Source organism: Camelus dromedarius, chromosome 8 (genome assembly GCF_036321535.1).
Source record: "Camelus dromedarius isolate mCamDro1 chromosome 8, mCamDro1.pat, whole genome shotgun sequence".
Classification (NCBI taxonomy): domain Eukaryota; kingdom Metazoa; phylum Chordata; class Mammalia; order Artiodactyla; family Camelidae; genus Camelus; species Camelus dromedarius.
This window is the reverse complement of record NC_087443.1, coordinates 63,046,315-63,066,406: the sequence shown is the minus strand read 5'-3', so window position 1 is coordinate 63,066,406 and position 20,092 is coordinate 63,046,315. Positions and strand designations below refer to the sequence as shown.

The 20,092-nt window shown below is 38.0% G+C and overlaps 1 long non-coding RNA gene across 1 annotated transcript in view; it reads left to right on the top strand.

Moving 5' to 3' along the window:
* Window positions 1–1,750: 1,750 nt before the first annotated feature.
* Window positions 1,751–20,092, top strand: part of LOC116155899 (uncharacterized) — a 293,324-nt gene continuing 274,982 nt past the window's right edge. The window contains exon 1 of the long non-coding RNA XR_004139802.2: window positions 1,751–2,187. This is a non-coding gene — a long non-coding RNA (uncharacterized LOC116155899). The remainder of the gene's footprint in view (window positions 2,188–20,092) is intronic.

The window sequence follows — 20,092 nt, the reverse complement described above, 5'->3', positions numbered from 1 at the left end:
CTCAGACACACACCCACATACACTTCTAATGTAAACCTTCCAGCTGGCCAGTGTTGTAATGAGTGAATGACTTACAGGTGAACCTAATGGACTCCAGCCCTCCAAGCTGACCCCCTGACTCTCCCAGGTACCAAAGTCTGTGGTTTATCAAGAGGAGGCTCCAGCACATGGATTTCAGGGTGTTTGGGGGCGATTTATGAGCTTACAAACCAGGTCATGAGTAGGAAATACGTGCCATGTATCAGCTCTCCGGAGTCAATGGCAGATGGAGTAAGAGCCGGCTCCAAGGCCTAATAAGCAAACAACTCTCACCTGCCAAGGAGGGGGCAGGGAACAGGGCTCACCTGTAGCCAGAAACAGGGACTTCATCTTATTTCTCATCAAATACTGCTTTTGCCAAGTAATATTTTTCAATTCCAGTTGGGAAAAAAAGGGCATGTCAAAATTAATGTCAAGAATTGATGTTACGAATAAAAAATTGTGCCAAATTACCACTTCAGATTTAATTTGATGCGTAGCTTGCTGCCAAGGAACTTGAAACTTTTGCAGTTGTTGGGAAATAGTTACAAATGGCAAACAGCTTCCTCCATCACCTTCTGCTCCTCTCCTCCCCTCCCCCCATAGCATCTCTGGGAGAGGCAGCTACAGGCTCTGGGTGTGTGTCGGAGAGGGGTGGGGACAAAGATAGCTGTCAAAAGGACCTGGGGTCACTATAGGAAATTGTTAGAGTGTTTCTAATTTGCATTTCATATGAAGGATTTTCAGGTCGAGGTTTTAAATAGGAACTACTTAAATTCAGATCAGTATGTTAGAATTCACATTCTTTGAGACATAAAAGATTTTGGAAAACAATCAGCCTATCTTCATAACCTGCTCTAGCCAAGAACTTGTAAGGACAACGTTGTGCGGCGTTTGTCTCAAATTTGTTTTAACTTTTTAAATTCTTTTTTTAACAATCAAGTTAAAGTTAACTGAACTTTTTGCTTTTTGTTTTTGTTAAGCACTATTCTGAAACAGGCTGATTTATGTCACATGGAACTTAATTTCTTCTTCTTTATTCCCCGCATTCTGACTCCACATCAAATGACTCTTTGATAACGTCAACTTAATTGTATGAACTTGAACCACCGAAATGGGGCTTCCATTTTTCTAAAGTATGTTACCCCAAAAGGTAAATACCCTGGTTCTTTCATACCTGAAAGGCAAGTTTGCAGTCGGGAGATGGCGCCTTATGTAGAGAAACATTTTAAAGATTTATTTAAAAAGAAAGGAAAAGTATACCCACAAGAACGGGAGGCGGGCTGATCTAAGGGAGGAAAAAGCGGCAGTTCTTGTCTCCCTTTCTCTTACATCTTCGCTTAGAGGTGGTCTTTTAATTGATTGACGGCTTCCCCTGGAATGCTTAGTCATGTTTGGCCCCTTTGCGCATGTCCTTACCCGTTATATACAAAGAAAAGCCCACGGGAGCGGGAGGAAGGGGAACCTAAACCGCAACGTTAATGATAATACAGTGGACATTGGTCGTGTCCCGTCAGGTCCTTTCTGCTACCGTGCAGCCGTGGCTGTCCGGTTTTAACCAGTATTTTTGCTGGCACTCATTTAGAAGAAGTCAAGTCCGTTTATGCTGGAGGTGAGCATACTTCCCTCTTCCGGACCATCCTCCCTCTTGTTGCTGAAAGATCGCCCCCGTCCCTGACGAGCCAAAGAAGACAGTGACTAACAGGAATTCTGGTCCTTCCTGCTTCCACTCGCAGGCCAGGATACTTCTCATGGCACGCCTCTTCGCCTCATACCGCAGGGCTGGAGTCTGTATTCCAGAGAAGGCGCGGCTCTGTTCCCTCTAGAAAGGATATCTTGAATGTTTGGTGAGCACACTTGGCCTCAGAGAAACTCCTGAAATTTTAATGTGTTTTCTTGTCAATCAAACAGAAGTCCAGACTCCTGTTGGGCTTCTGTGCCATGGAGCTTAACTGCCTTCAGCATTGCTGGTTTGAGGTTGTCCTTTCCTAATGGGCCGCCACGGACCGAGTGAGAGTGAATCCTGGCTGCCTAGTACCCCTGTGAAAAGGGAAGGAGCTGCCCACCGGCAGGGAGACAATGCACATATCAGACCCTTGTGGTGACAGAAGATCCAACAAGTGAAATATTCAGAGGAAGCTGAGCCAGAAGCCACACCCCAGGAGCCAGGTAAGTCACCTGTTCATTCATTACTTTATACAACAAATGTTATGGACCACCTTCTGTGTGAATGCACTCTACTAGAATCTGGAGAATATACAATCAATAGCTCATCTATTCTTATTCTAGAAACTGAATTAGGAAGCCTCACCTAAAAAATTTCTAGAAGAGAAGCTATCACAAATAGAAAAAATTAGTGCTGAGAACCAAATGTGAGGCCCAGGGTAAAAATGTTGTATAATTTCCACACAGTGCAAGAGTTATTAGGGCTCTGGTTATGACAAATTGCAACACTAACTGACAGATCTTGTTCACTTATTATGTGTCAAGCACGTGTATTAGCTTATTTAAATTCTTAAAGTGGACTATGTATTTCCCTGTTTAAGGACGAAGGTGCTACCCTTGGTAAGTTTTAACTAACTAGCCCAAACTCGCACAGCTATGAATTACTGGGGCCAGGAGTCAACTCCAGGGATTTTAATTAACAGCCAAACTCTGACAAACGAAGTCTGCATGGAAGACTTGACAGTGAACCAAAGATTGAGATCTGAGTCAATGAGAATGAAAGAGAAGGACCAATCACTGGGGGGAGTAGGTGGAAGCGGCAGAGACCTCCATGGTTTCAGAAGCTTATAATTTATGCCCAAATGACATCTGTTGGGATCACATAATTGGCATGCTGATGGTGCACTGCGGCAGGGCCAATCCTAACATACATCTGATTGTTTATGTCTTTCTATTTTTAGGAGGCAGAGTTTTATTTTCATGATTACTCTGATTTGGGAGAATATTCCATATTTTTAAATAAAATTTAATTTCAGTAAGAAAATGTTATGCTAATGGCAAAATTCATAAAATTTTTTTATGTTAGGCTATATTATGAAACGTGAAGTGTGATATGTTTTGTTTTGTTTTTTAACTTTTGTAATATTTATTAGTGCTGTCTTCCAAGCTACCAGATATGTTCATGAACTATTATGACTTTATAAAGAAACTGTTTTAATAAACACTACTAATAAACCCTTTGTTTATAAAAAGTAGAAATAGCAAAACTCTTCCTGTAGCAATAAATTCCCCCTCCAAAAAAAATATACCCATAGGAAACTACTTTGTAATTTATCCTATCTAACCATTGGCCTTACATGATTTTAAGTTTAATAAATATTTGATGGCATGAAAACAAAAGGGTGGTTGTTTGGAATATTGTGAACTGGCTGCATAGAAATAGATGTGTTCCATATCAAGACAGATGAGTTAACAGGGTTACTGTCCATTTGCTACTTCAACTAGAACAAAAGAAAGACAAGCCTGTTGAATCACTACACTTTTACTCCTCTGCCCTGGGCTCTGGGTAATATCACTGATCAGACCCCCCGACTAAGGAAAATCAGTGTGAAAAGAAAAAAAGGAAAAAAAATTAGATCTTTCCTCCAAAAAAAGATGCTCTTCATCAAAAAGCAACACAAAACAAATCAGTGTTGTCATTTTTGAAGAGTAATTCTTGTGCTGTACAACAGAAGACAGAAATGAAATGAGTCACGTAGCTGAAGCTAGAGATCATCTGGTCTTACAGGTGAATAGGGCTCTATTCTTTTTCTATATGGTGTGTGGTATGTTTTATTTTGAAACTTGATACGGTAATGTAGCCCCTTCTTCAAAGATGTGAAGCCTAGGTTGAGTCAAAGATTTGCCCAGGCAATGTGGATGTTAGTGACAAAAGTAAGTAAGACTAGAGGTCTTCTGGATTCTTCCTGGTCAAACTAGATGGTATATGTTCTTTCTAATTAATAGAAATAGTAGATGTGTGTGTCACCCACATTATTGGATGTCTCTTATTTTAAGGAAGTTTTCCAAATCACCACTTCCATTCTTTACAATTAAAATGTATATTTGCTAAGTATTTCTGTCTTCTTACACCCAAGAGTTCCTTGAACACTGGGATCATGTGTTAACCATCTCGGTGTTTTTCACAGCTTCCAGTATACACCAAGGTCCTTTGCAAGGATGTCCCGCTTTAAAAGGTTGAATGAATAAATGTATGTGTGATACTGAAGCAGAGAGGTAGCAGGATACAGTTAATCACACTAGGGTTAAAGGATAAACAAACCTAGCTCGGTTATCTACCTTTTGTAGAATTTAGGGCAAGCTGCCTCACTTTTTTAAATTTTCGAATTTTCTTTTTTTTTTTTAATTTGTAAAGGAGAGGTCCTAGTAGAACTTAATCTCACAAGATTCTATGAGAATTGCAATGGATTAATACATGGGAAATGCTTGGTACCATCTGTGGTATTAGTAGGGTTTTAATTAATTGTTACTATTATCTAAGCCTACTCACGTTTAAAAAAACAAGGGTCAAAAAGTCTTGTGTTGCCATAGTCGGTTACTGACAAATTTGAAGAGTTAATGTTTCCCTTGAGCCAAAAGCCCATGTCTCTCCAAAACAGCCATTTGAATTCAGCACTATGGCTAAAAGGTGAGGCAAGCGTTAACTCACAGAGAAGTGCAGTGTGTGCACTGAAAACACAGCCCTGAGTTTTCCGTCGGGTAGTGTGTATGAGGTAATTTGATGTTTGATTCTCCTGTTACTAACGCAGGAGTGATGATTCTTGTAACTTTGTGTCCTTCCGCCCCCGCCCCTGCTGCAGCTCAGCTTCAGGGGGATGGTTGGCAGTGACGTGGTACTGAGCTGATGACACTGACCAGCTTCCCTCCTTGTAGCTGTGAGTGTCTGCTTTGTGTTCAGATCAGTGAGAATAAGGCCTCACAGCTCCTCAGAATGACATATACATCGCCAGTAATTACTTTCGGAAAACGAAAAAGGAATTAAAATCAGAGCCTGAGTGTAGAAGGGGGTGGCAGGTTTTTGGAAAAGTGTATTGGCAATTTGAAGCATGAATAATTAATTTCTGTCTTGAGATTAAGTTCAGTCTGTGTTTATGATATGCTAAAAAAAAAAAAAACCTCTAATGGGTTCTAAATAAATTCAGTATCAATTTAAACTATTAGAGGAAGTTAAATCAAAATAATTAGGATATTAAAATACTTTGTGCATTTCCAATCACTGCCTTATTGAGGCTCTGGACCTTTTCCAAGGAACAATAATAGCATGAATATATTAGGATATTTGCTTCCCTTAGAATGTGACTGTTTGCTCATATAAAGATGATTGGGTGGGGGGAGGGTTGTAGCATGTACAAGGTCCTGGGTTCAATCCCCAGTACCTCCATTAAAAATAGTAATAATAAATAAGCCTAATTACCCCCCCCGGAAAAAAATCCCCCCCCAAATATAGTTAAAAAATTATTTTTAAAAAGATGATTGAAAACTTGCAGGAGACAGAAAGCCAAACTGATGTGTTGATATATTCAAGGGAGTAGGTGCTATATACATGATGAATTATTTTGTAGATACAGATTGAAAACAGCATAGTGACAGTTTACTGCTAAGATAGTTGAACTTGATTATTCCTTATTTGTAGTAATTGCTTCATTACATACTGTAGTAAGGATGGCGTTATTTTTGTGACATTTTCAATTACTATAGAATGAGTTGGTAAAATCTGAATAAGATTAAGGTTAATTCCAATGGAACCCAGAGCTTGGTCATCTGTTTATTTTGCTTATGGCTATCAGTTCTTGCTGTAATTTAATTGGAGATCAAGGATTTGCCCTCTGTGGTACTCTTTTAGGCTTACCCCCACCCTGCTTATTCCTGCTGGGAGCACAGTAAGCATGGAAATTAGAACAAATGCAAAGAATTTTGGGATATATTTTGCCCTTTTTCTGAAGCAACTGCTTATTTATTTATAAATAGTTTTGGTGAATCTATTTAGTGACAACCATGGTGCAATGCCCATCAACATTCAAAGAACCCTCTGGGTTTAATTATTTTAGGGTTTAGAGGAATTGGTCTGTGAGTGATTTCCCTGAATTATTTCAATTTTTTTATTGTTGTTGTTTCTTTGTTTGTTTCTTTTCTCTTAAGCATTATTCAGCTCACCTACATTTAGGTTTGTATTTTGAAAAATATTACTAATTAGTCCAACATAAATACGATTTGATATCGAAGCACTGGCTACCAGAGCGCCAGACGCTTACTGTGGCAATTTAGTCCTTGCTTTCCTATTTTCTCCCAGAGGGAGAGAGAAGGAGAGAAGACAGACTTTCAGGGCAATTTAATGGATCCTCTATCTCCAGCAGATCATGAAGTATAATTCCTAGTTATGGTTCAAATGACCCAGCAAAACAGTAGTAGTTTGAGCACCAAGCAGATCAATGAAACTATAAACAAAATTTAACAAGCAATTGCTAATTATTCTTAGTAAAATTGTGAAAATGTTTATGTATCCTAATGAAAATGAATAATGGATACTTAATTCTCCCTCCCTCCCCCTCTCTGTATATATATATGTGTGTATATATATTTACACACACATTGTCTATATATATACACACTCCGTATATATATATTTTTTTCCCTTGCTTGAAATACCCTTCCCTATTTGTAATGTTAATGGAAGTGCACTGTTTCTCTGCCTCATTAGAAAGGGGTTGTTAAGCTTTCAAAACAGAAATCTTTATATATTCTAAAATAGAGCTGAGCATCAGCAATTGGAAAATTGTATCTTTAAAGGCTTTGTCTCACTTCAGAGGATTCAATAGGAAAGAGCGCGAGGATTTTTTTCTGAGTCAGTTTTCATGATACTTCTAATAGAGAAGCAGTGTCTGCATTGTCGGACTGTGCCACTCATCTGTGCCACTTTCTTCCTTCGGGGGGTCTCCCTATGCTTTAATTCCTCATGTGCACAATAAAGCTAAAACCATCCTCTTTCACTCTCCCTCAGGATGTGGGTGAACAGTGTGTGAGAGAAGCTAGAAAGGTTGTCAAGGGGAAGGTAGGTCAGTGAGGTGGGAAAGCATTGAGTTTGGGGCCAGAGAGTCCTGTGTTTTCTTGCTGACACCATGACTGACCTCAGACAAGTAACTGTATTTCACTGAGCCTCCATTCCCTCACTTGTAGAATAAGTAAATTAATAATATCTACTCTGGAAGTTTCTCTTAAGAGCGATAATGTATGTCGTGTCTATTACAGCATGTGGTAAATAACGTGCACTCAGTAAACACTGGCCAGTGGTAGTACAGACAGTCAAGGTCACGGTCGTTGCAATAGTAACTTTACCATCCGATGGCTGTGTCATTTTGCTGTAGGTGATCATTAACCATCTATTCACAAATTTTATTATTTTTTTAAAATTTCCGAGTCTTTTAAAACAAGTGCGAGCTAGATAGCTTGGATGAGTGTCTTAGAGGAGGTGTGATGTGAGGAAGTCAGACTCCCGGTCAGGGATGCAGAAAGCACTGTGGAGCTGGAACACCTGAGAACACATGTCCTATCTAAATCAGCCAGGCACTACTTGCTTCTAGCTGATTTTCCTCTTTAGCAAACAAAGATCTCAGTGTTAGCCAAGCTTTTTTCCCAAGAAAATCCAGAAATCTGAATAACACAAAATATCCCCCTTTAAATGCTGGCAACAAACTAAAAACTACTGTGCATACAACAGTGTCAGGCTGAACACAATGTGATTGCAGGACAGATTTAGCCTGTGGACACAATTTGAAACCTCTTACCAAGATAAGAGACAGCAATACAGTTAATATTTATACAGCATATACCGTATGCTCAGTGGACAAACTTTCGTACTTGACATCTAGGAGCATACTTAAGCCTTCCAATGATGCTGTAAAATAGGTATTAGTAGCCAGTTTGATTATCATCAAGTCCATTTCACAGATGAAGAAACCCAAGAAAAAGACAAGTTAAGTAACTTACCCAAGGTCTCTCAGTTCCTTAGCAACAGAACTGAGATTTGAACCTATGTAATCTGACTGCAAAGGTTTTTGCAGTCAGCCCCGGGTTTACAGACTAAAGTAAGGAGTTTTTCTTATTTATAGGAATCATTTATTAATGGGATCTTTAAAGACAAAGTTCTGTAGGATTTAAATTTCGCTGTAGGCATACATCATTCAGTGATATTTATTGAATATGTTCAAAATGCAGAGCCTTGAATAAGGAGCCATGATGGAGATGAAGATGTATAAACCGTGGACCTTGTCTTCAAAGTTCTTTTAGTTAGTAAGAGAGGAACTGTGTAGCTAGCAAAGTATCATGATATATGGAGGTGGAGGGGGCTCCAGGGGATGTTTCTAAAGGTTTTTTAGTATTAAAAGGGGGATTTATTAGTAGTTAATGGATGGCTTGTTAGACATGGTGGCATTTTACCTACATCCTGAAAAATAGGTTATATTTCAGTGCACAGATATGAAAATACTAGGGGGTCAGTGAAAGCAAAGATTTTATGGCAGCAAAAGCTACATTTTAGCAAATACAAGGAATAACCCAGTTACTCTATAATCAGAATTTGTAGAGGATTAGAGGAAGATGAATGTGGAAGGACACATGGAGGCTAAGGTGTGCCTGCTAAAGCGTTGTTTTCTCCCTGCTGTCATTATTAGTCTGTTCCCTGATCATCACACACACACACAGACACATACCCAAACAAACAATAACAGCAACAAACTAACATGAAGTTTCCATAAGAGCCAAAAATATATCAAAGAATTCAGCACGGTCCGTTTTTGAAATGATTCACTCCTAGCACCTCACAACAGAATTGTGAACTATCAAAAATAGAGCCATAAAGAATCTCCTTTCCTTGCTTCATTTATAAATACACGCTATAGGAGATAGAGATATTTCAGAATGAGACCACTGAAGGGAAGACATGTTTTAGCAAAAGGGAAGGAGGTTATGAATGGCCATGAGTGCGTGCTGAAAATGGGCCACTACCTCCACTGAATTATAATTCTCACTCTATACGGGAGTGGCACAGACTTACTGTAATCTGTCGCAAGCACAGTACCCTTGTTAGGTGGTCAGTGTCGTTTCAAAACTTCTTATACGTGTTCACTTCTTGAGTAGAGTGTTCATGCTTAATGGTTACCACTAAGTATATAGAGGTGGTTCTTTTCCTTTTTCTAATATTTAACAATTTATTATTTTTAAAATAGAAAGGCAGTTTCAGGTCTAAACTGATGTGAAGCTACCCTGACCCAATAAGCAATGCTTAACAGAAGTAAATGAAGACTGCGAGGCAAGGTTCTCTTTCATTTTGGCTCTTAAATCTCCTTGTTAAATCATCTCTTCACATAAACACGTGTATAGAGTGTTCAGCACAGGACAGGGCAGGGGAACCTCTCTGTGCACTTGGCTATGATAACAGTATTGCTTGTTATTATTTCTGCCAGCAGCAGCAGATCTCCTTTAGGCTGCATTGGAAAACTTGTACTCTAAATTTGTCTTGGTCATTAACCTCTCCCAAGATGGTGCTAGATTCATGAAGTCTGACAAGGCAGAGTTTGGACAATGCCCAGTGGCAGGCCATTGAATTTCAGCACCAATCACTGGGAATCTATTTATTTGCTGCCAAAGCCTTTAATTTGCTGTGTTAAATCACAACTGTAAAAATTGTCAACCCAGTTTTCCCCATCAAATATAAAACATTAAAACACAAATTACATTTTTAAAGCACGTGTTTCTTATTTTTTCTTCTTTGCTTTCTATATTATTTTCCCTGGGGGTGGGGTGGGGAAGTGGTTCAAGATGGACCTGTCTTTGAAGTTATTTTAATTTTTATTCTGTCTAGTCCTTTCCTGGACTCATTTAATCTGCTTGATTTTTAAGTCATGAGTATATCCTCCAGATACCAATTCATGACATCCTTCCAAAGAATTGTTCATTAAACTCTAATTTTTACCTTCTAATGCTGGCTTTTTAGCTAATGAAATCTGCAGTAATTATAAATATCCATCTTGCAAAACCTCAGAATTATTGGCATTTATATAGAAAGTCAAGCAGTGAGAGAATGATATTAACATTGAAGCTAGCACTTTCCTTTTCATTTCAATGAAGTTAGTGTGTATATATATATATAGTTATGCATATTTAAATAAAAGAATCTAGTTTAGCTTTTTTCAATATTTTTACACTGTCATTAGAGCTCTTTTGAATGGTACCCAGGGGAGACCACATCTAATTTAAACTTCATGGCAGGGAAGACATCAGGAAACTTCAGATTCATTATTTAGCTTGATGATCTGAAAAGATAGGGGAAAGTTTCTGTGATATTGGGCTCTGATCTACCCAAGGTGCCCTGTAGTGATAGCTTTACCTCATTTTTTTATGAACTATCAGATGAAATTTTATCAAAAAAGACAAATCATTTCTGAAAAGTTGGAATGCTCCCCTAGCTCACGAGTTTAAGCTTTGCATAAGCAGAATAAGCTCTAAATTTCCTTGGCACTAACAATGAAAGAGCGAGAAAATGCATCCTGATTTGACAGCAGTGAATCTGCAGCGAGCCCCATGCTGATGTGTGTCCAGTCTGTACAGTCCAGAGTGAAGATCCGGTGATTGATGTGGAAAGTCCACAAAATACGAGCTCCACTGAAGTCGACTGTCTCTTGGAGGGGAAAATGGACATATTAGGTTGTAGTAGAAAAAGGACGGACTTTGCCCGACGGACTTTGCCCACCTTGGGTTAGAAGGTGGCAAAACTGTGATTCAAATCCAGGTCTGTTCTATGCCGAATTTAAATAATGTATGTGAGCCTCCATTTCATTATCTGCAGAATGAGAATAATAAAGCCTCCTTCAGTAGTACTGATCCAAAGGTTAGATAAGCGTTAGCCACTATTTATTGAATGCTTTCTATATGCCAGTTTACTGTTTTCATTTAATACCAATTGTGCCCTGAGGACTAGAACGGAAAATTAGTTACTGTCCTTCAGTGATTGAATAAAGCCCATTGCCCACTGGAACAAAGCATAAAATGAAGCCCATTGTTCACAAGCAGATAGGCTTCAGTTTCTTTCCCTTAGGCTGGTGCTTCAGACTAATGCAAATACATACTTCATATAACTTCCTTGGAGATAATTGAATGGGAAATAAACACTTCTGGGCCCCTGCGCTGAACTTCAGCTTTGGGAGGGCAACTGAACTGACGTCAGCATTGAAGGATACTTCTGATAAAAATACTTTTTATTCTTCTAGCGTAAAATGAGAGAAGACTTAACTAGATTGATGGACTTCCTCTTATTCCCACATCAGACTTAACTTCAAATATCTTGGCTAAATCTGAATGTTTTCTAGCCAGTATTTTATGAGGGATTATGCCGACTGACCTCTTTGAATCTCACTGCAAGGAGTCCTTAGTCTTTGGAGACTGAGTAAATCCTTCATATTATCTGCTTATTTATTTCTGTTTTAGCTTTAACGGAAAAAATGATCATTTTCTTAGGACTTTCCATACAGTGTGTCATATTCATAGTAAGTCAAAATGTATTGTTTTAGGACCACCAACTCATAAGATTTTGGAGGTTCAGTGTTGCTTATTCATCATTTCTTTATGTAGAGTTTACAGCCAGCACTGTATTTTTTTGTGTGTGCATATATAATACTATAAATATAGTATTAACATATAGTTAGTTAATTGGTGTGCATTCAGAAATCTGCAGAACAAAAATAAAGAAATAATTTGTTCTTTGTCTTGCTTTCCAAGTTCTTAGAGATGATTCAGGAAGACATGATTAAGTTGGCGGAGAGTAAATAAAATTTAGACATAAAAAGTACAATGTATTATTAAAAACAACAGTTTTCACTTAATAAATGATTACTATGTGCCAGGCACTGCACATTTATTATTACATAGAAAAATCACATAGGATCTTCACCAAAATTCAACAAGATAGATACAATTAGTCTCTTTCTAAAGGGAAGAGACAGAGATTGTGAATGATCACATGGCTTTAAGGCCACTTGCCAGGTTTATGGTAGAGGTAAGACTGGAACCAGTTGAAGCCCAAGGAATATCCACAGTTGTGGACCATCTTCTACACATGGAGAAAAGTCAAACCCAAAGCCAAGAGGAAATCAGTATAAAATGAGATTAGCTAGAGGAAATGTGTATTCTCTCTAGGCATCAATATATGTGTCTGTTTTGGTGTGCAAGCTGCTATGATGCTATAGCTCTTTGAAAAACAAGATATTTAATTTAATATGTTTCGATGCTGATAGTGGAATGATGCATTTTGCATAAATATTAAGGCCCTTGGAGGTCTATGGATTAACGGATATGAATTCATTTATTGGGTAAAGTAAGAGTATGTCTGCACTTAGGGGACATATTAAACGGAGAGGCCATTGAAATCCTAAGGTTTAACACTTTGTTTTTAATCAAAGAACTGAAATTCGCAGTGTTCAATTCTGTGGACACATTTTAGGAGGGGAATTGAAAAACTAGAATGTGTTTAAACAAACACATGATACTTAACATTTCAGAGAAACATTATAGTATTTTTTATTTAGTGTATTCTATCCATTCACCCATCCCTTCCACACGCATTTACTCTATGACTCTGCCTTAGAGGTCTGTGCATATATTGCAAAGCCAAGCAGCATGGAGCTTACAGTCTGCCCAGTACTGAAAAAGCCCTAAGTGTTGAGTCAAAAAAGTGGGTTCTAGTCAATCAACAATCATGTGACCATGGCAACCAATTTAAACTCTCTAAGTTAACCTTGCAGTAGACACTGTTTATCGTCTTTCCCTAAAGCCATTTTCCTCCCCTTTTCTCTTCAGCAGAAGACTGATTTTGTTCAGGTATCAAGCTGGGCAATGCCCTTGCGGGAAGGTTAACTCCTGGTCCAGCTCCAGAGGACAAATCATTTTTATTTCTGCCAGTCATGATAGTCTCACTCTCCACTCTCAGCCATTGGTTTAGGGAAGGACATGTGACCTGTGGCTGCCCAGCCAGAAATAGGGAGATGTGGCTGAGTGCATTCTGGGAAATATTTCCCATCCCAATGAAAGCAGAAAGGTTCCAAAGGAGAGAGATTTTTCCCCCTTTATTCTTAGTCTTTCTGTGTCAAAGGCTATCAGGTGCATGTGATATTGGCTGTAGCCACCTTGGAAACATGAATGGAGTTATTGCTAATCAACATGTATTAACAGAAAGATAGAAATTGTCAGGGTCATCTCACAACCTCAGCCTATCCATTCATATTACCTAGCTTTACTGTTCTTCTTCTTAGTTACCACTACATGCTTGAACATTCACGAGTGTGTATACATGTGTGTATATATAGGTATACAGTATATATGTGGGTGTATGTACATATATTTCCAATTGTCACTTACTTCCAAACCCAAACACAATTGGAATAAAAGTTCAAGAGAATACCAATTATTTCGTGCGCGGCTGAATCCCCAGTGCAATAAATGAATGAATGACTCTCTGACAACATTCCTGAGTTGCTTTACATGCCTCTAGATTTCTTATAATATAAAATGAATAAATCCTATAATTTAAATGGCCTTTTTATCCAAGTGTTATGTACTGACAAAATACTGTAATTTATATGATACATAACTCAGACTATTCTAAACCTATGAAACTTTGTATAATATGGTATCCTGTTGATTTAGTTCACATAGTTTTAACATTAGTAAAGTTGGAATATCTTTCTATACTAGTAATTTCTACTTGTATTCTCCTTGTATTAATTACCTACTTATTCCCATTGTATAAATCAAGGAATTTTTTAAAAAGGACATATTGAAGGATGCTATCTAAAAATAATTTATCTTAATTTGTAGTAATTTATTACTACAATTAATCAATAAGAATTCTTGTGCTGGGCAGTGGGGAGATTTGTGAAATGGCTCATTCCCTTGGATGCTAGTGTTTGTGTGCGCCTTTTGTGTTTTGTTTGTCTTGTATTTCTGTCTTTAAAAAAATGGGGACAGTTTCAGCTATCCCTAAAGAAAGTCTTCTGAGGCACATTTTGGATAAGTGACCTGAGAACAGCTGTGAACTAAGAGGAAGATGATGTTAAAAAATATATATACACACACAATAGAATTAAATACTGTTCTTGTCCTCAAGATGTGTGTCCTCAAGCTGAAAATCAAGCTGAACACACATATAATATAAAAATCAACAAATGAAATAAATACTCAGTGCTGCCTCAAACATATAAAGAGATATCGTAATGGTTATAAATGTACTCCCTAGCCATCGGTATATGTTCAGGTTTGTGCTTGTCTCTCTACATTGTAATTATTTGTTTACGTGTTGATCTTCCCACTAGAACACAGTAATTTAAGGAGCTGGACCTTTATTTTACTAATACTTGGATCTCTGGCAGCTGGTAACTTTGTATCTCAAGGACAGAATGGTATTTAAAAAGACAAAAGTAAGGGAGGGTGTAGCTCAGTGGTAGAGCATGTGCTTAGTATGCATGAGGTCCTAGGTTCAATCCTTAGTACCTCCATTAAAATAAATAAGTTAAAAAACCTTATTACCTTCCCCCCAATTTTTTTTAAATTAAAAAAAAATTAATAAAAAGACCGAAAGGAACAAAGAGTATCTGCGGCTTGGAGAACTAGATGACGTAAACCACAGACAGGGATGGTTGTTGAATGGTTATGGATTGGTAAGGTATGAGCACTACAGCAAGGAAAGGATAAAGTTAGGGGAAAGAGAATGGTAGGAAGTCAAGTTCATAGACTATAGGTGGTGGGAACCCTTGAAAGTCAAGACAAGAAGTTGAAATTCACAGGTATTGCCGTAGGGAATGAAGAGCTTTGGGCAGTGGAGTGAGATGGTGGAGACAATCACCAAGCATGGGGGTTGGACAGAGAGGTGCAGAATGAACAGGAAAACCAGCTGGACAGATCTGTGTGTCCCTGCTGTCAGCAACACAGCAGTGACATCATGACTTCCAGTAATCTGATTCCACCATCCATGGTCCAGCCTACAAAGGCTGTTAAGTTAATGAAAGTAGGTATTTGCAACTCTCTTGCACTCTCAAAATTGGAGGATCCATTCATTCATTTATTCAGTATACATTTCTTGAACATTTGTCATGTAACAGAGACCATACAGTTTGGGAGGATTCTAACGTTCAGTGGCTGATTAGGGCTATGGAGCTGAAGCACTCTGTCTCCAAATGTTAAGTTCAAATTTCTAATTTTACCTATAAAATTTTTGAGCAAAGGACCCTTCCTTGTATAATGTCTTAGAGTTGTTTATGCTTTTTATGCCATGGCACCAAACTCAGTTGTGTTATACCGTCATGGCACAATTTTGGGGGTTCCATCTGACAGCATTGTAGACATGAATGTTTGCTAAAGCAACAGTATTATCCTAGACATTCAGTCTTCTAAGAGGAATGAAAAAACTCCACTTGTAATGCATATTAAAAACTGCAGAAATAGGGCTGAGCAGAGAAGCTTAAAATATGCATCATTTGCTACTGCTGTTGGTTTCACTCTGCTAATGACATGAAATTATATCCCAAAGGTCAGTATTAATCACTGTGTTGACTTCTTCTGGAGTAGGTAGACTGCTATACATTAAAGAATTTCAAGGAAAAGGAATGTAAGCCTAGAGTCGTTAGCACACAGCTAAGGGAAGAACAAATACATCTGAGGCTGTCTGGCCTTTGTTGGCCTTGTGACTCCACGTTTCTAGGGATGCTGTTGCCTTGATTTGCAAATGTAAACATGACAGGAAAAGCTGACTGTTTAAAGAATAAGTCATAAGACAGAGGATATCTATAGTATGCTAATGTGAGCATATGAAATTAACAAGACTATTCCAGCTGAGAGGAAACATGAGATCACCATAACAGTGGTAGAATTTTGCTGTGGTTATTGTTTGTTGTGTTCACCTACAAGAACTCCACTTTCCTCTAATTCTTCCTGATTTTCATAAGGTCACAAGTAAATTACATTTGCCTTAAGATGTGCCTTTTCTGTTTTTTTCCTACACAGTTTATATATCATTTATAAAATCAGGAAAAAAGTTATAAAAATGTCATTCAATTCAAAGTTATTAAGGTCTCCAGGGGGCATCCTACATGCTTATGAATTCATGCTTATTTTTATTTGTTTTGCTTCTGTTTCTCTTTTGTTTCATTATCTTGTGCTGAGGCCATCAAACCCTTGTTAATATGTCGTGTCATCTCTTTTCTTTTTCTGTTTTCGGTTCATGTTTTGCTCATGCTAACATCCATATTCCACATTCTCCAACACAGGAGACCAAGAGAGATGCTATTTTATTCCCCTGCTTTTGATTTATTATGTTACCCAGATTACAGAGCAGAGCTACCTCATCTTCTCAGTGCTTTCCTGAAGTTCAGTAACACAGTTCTTTTGTTTTTACTAATTTGAAGAATTCTAACCAATCTACTCAACTGTCAGACAAAACTTCATGAACACTGGGTTTTAAAGCTGTAAGTGATCAATACCCTTCTCTACTCAAGATCACTTCCTCTTCATTATTTTATTTTTCTTGGACCAGTTTAGTGCTCCTCAACTCTCCTGTCTCTGGAGATAAGTCATTTCTCAAAGGACTACTGGATCCACTATATAAATGGTTTTCTGGAGGACTTGTCTCACCCATCTTCAGACAAGATAGGGTAAATCAGAAGCCATGAAAAAATACAATTTAGCTTTCAGCTTCGAAGCATCCACATACACAGGTGCACTATGATTAGTTCATGTATTTTACTATCAATATTTTTTTTCACTGTGTACAAGTGTCCACATGTAGAATAAATTGCAATTGCAGTATTGTCACAGAGACCCTGAATAGTGCTTTGTCATATATTAAGCATTTAATGGTTAATTATAAACAGAATGAAGATTAAATTAGATCAGTGCTATTTTCAACTTTAAAATTTTAATAATTTAAATATTTAATGAATGTATTTATGACTTGAGTCTGATTATCTTGGTATATACCTCCTTTGAAGTTGCTGTAGTTAGTATCTTCTTACCTAAGCAGGGACTAGGGAGAACCCAGAGTGGTGTAAGTAGAGGCATTTCATTGCTGGTACTTGAGTCTAGGCTGTGAGGGAAGAGCACATCTACAACATTCCAGTACAGCATGCAATCTCAAAAGTAGGTGGATGAGCCATTATGTAGTAGGTCAAACCTCAGACCCTATCCTTGATAGAATTAGTTGCATTGGCATCACATAGCTGCAATGTCCGTGTTAAAATAGTCCATATATTCTCGAATATCCACAATTTCAGAATTATGGAAACTTTGTATCCCTTTGAAATTATTTTAATTTAAAAATTGAGAGTGAGGCTGAAGGCACAACTTGTTAGATGCTATAACCAGCACTCAGTGACCCACAGTGTGGGCCTGATTTATTATGCAAATAAAGAGCCAGAATAATATATTCTGTTTAATCATGCAGGAAATTTTTTTTGTTTGATGGAGTGTCCAGGCACACAAATGAATATTCCATGAATCTAAAATCTACTTCAAAAAGGAAGGTATTTATATGGGGTTGTAAGAACAAGGTGCCAAAGCTGTGATTTACAGAATATGCTTGGTCGATGTTAGAAAACAGTTTGTCTTTAAACAACTGAATTTTATAATGAGAAAATTACCAGAAGCTTTTAGCTACTCAGGTTATTTAAGGGAAAGATGAATTCATCCATTATGAGCTATATAAAACCCATTGATTACTTGACTTGATTACTTAAACCTTACGGCCTGAGAATCTTGTCTGACTGATATATCCCCTCTTCACCCAGAATTTATTATTGAAGAATGATTTTATGATACTGCAGCATTTCAGGTAAGCACTGTTCCCTCAACAAACATGAGGAGGTAATTCACACAGGCAATTGATAATATATTTAGAGGCTAGCAGTGTTTCTTGGTAGGTGTTAACCATTTCCACACCAAGGCCAAAACCCACATCTCAAGTCTAAAACCTGAAAACAGGGAGAACCATGACAAACTATGTTTCTAGCATTTTTCCACCTTTCAGCAAAAATTCCTTTTAATAGATAGACTAATACACATATCAGAAAAGAGTAATTCAGAAAATGTTGAGTATGTGAATCATTTCTAGGATTTTGTTGATGTGGGTTCCTTGGAGAGGCGAAAATAAATATTGTAAAGTTAACTTCCTCCTTTATGTTAACCTTTAAGGTAGTACTGTATCTGTATCTTACAGATGAGAAATCTTCAGAGAAGTTAAGTCACTTTTTCAGTGACATTCAGCTGAGAAATAGCAGGGTTAGGCTTTCAGAATGGATTCTCCTTCGTTTTTACATGCCCTTAGAGAAGGAGCATCTGTGATTTTTAGACCTGATTTTTAAAAACTATAAGAAGAGTATCATGGTAAGAATTATATACAGGAAACAATCACCTAGAATATAAAAATTATAGTCATATATTGTTAAAATGCAAGCATACTGTGAACTCATATCTTATAATGGCTGTCTTCTAGTTCATTTCAAAAATCAGACCAGTGATTATGACCAAGTTAATAAAGACTGTAATATTCATGGCAATTATCTAAAATGCAAACTGAATAGACTTCTTCCAGATTCCCTGCTATCTCTCCAAACCATGAGAGATTGATGAATTCTTTTAAGAAGAAAATTGGGGGGCCTTTTTTTTTTAAAGAACATAAAAAGATACAATTTACACTCAAACTGGGAAGTTTTAAAGTTGTGTGACTTGTAATATCTGAAGAAAGCCAAGGCCAAGATTAACTTATGATATTCTTAAAATTATGATGACCATCTGCCTTCCAGTATGTTAATATTAAACCAATCTCTAAAAAGTGCTTCTCATTACTGAAGTAATAATAATGCAGAATGTTGTGTAAATTGTGTTTATACGACTGCTGCATTTTAAATAGACTTTGATGCTTCAGGGCCATCCTTAGGAGAGACTGTTCCACCATATCTTGAAACAATTCTCGCTGTTTACTGCATCCTTTCTTGTCATATCCTTTATTCTTTCTTTATTTTTTGTAATTCTCCCATAAAGACTGTTAAATACAGACATAATTTTTTGCTTTTAAAAGTTTGTCTATTTCTACTACTCTATTCCTAATGAAATTGTATATTTCTTCTGATTTGATCATTAGTTACCATGAGGACAAATGAGCTACTTTGTTCTGCGTGATGGGGAGTTTTCTGGTTCTGTGGTTCGGGGAAGAAGAGGATCAGATTTCACAAAATCCCCTGCATGGTTGTGTTTAAGAAGGGCAGGACTGAGAAGTAGATCCTCTGATGATCTTTGCCCAAGTGGCTTTTGCTCTTACCTTCTGTTCTGTAGCTGTGCTATTATAAGCATATCCTTCTTTCCAGGGTACTCCGTGTGCCATCCTGGGGCAGCACCAGATTTTGGGAAACAAAAGCCCACGAATGGGGCTTGTACAAGGATCCAGTGTTTGGTCAAACTAGTGTAGCGTTACTGAACGCGATTTCATGTGCCCAATGCACAGGGAGGCCAAACAAACCAAAACGTCTCCGTTTGGAGTAGAGAGAGGTTTGCTGCAGGGCCAAGCAAGGAAAACGGGTGGCTTATGCTCAAGAGACTCGAACTCCTGATGGTTTTGGGGAGAAGTTTTTAATGGGCAAAATTTGGGGTGAGGGCTGCAGGATGTGTGACTTTCTTCTGATTGGTTGGTGGTGAGGTAATGGGGCGTGTCCCAGGAATCGTGTGCTTAGCCTCAAGTTACCTTCCTCCACCTGGGTGGGCGCCTTAGTTCCTGCAGAAAAACTCAAAAAACATTATTATGCATATTCCTTCAGGAGGAACCAGGGCCTTGCCCCATCTCTGCACTATGATTTCTTGACTGCTCCTCGTCTATTTCTGCTTTCCCTCCCTTCCCTGATTAGCAAAATTGTTTGAATCTGCCCTTTGGAACTCAGGGAAGGTGTAGGAGGCTGAATGAAGCCTATTTCCAAACAAGAGATGGAGACATGGAAAGGATTTGTACCCAGGAGGGCCCCACTAGGTCCTGCTTGGTCTCGGT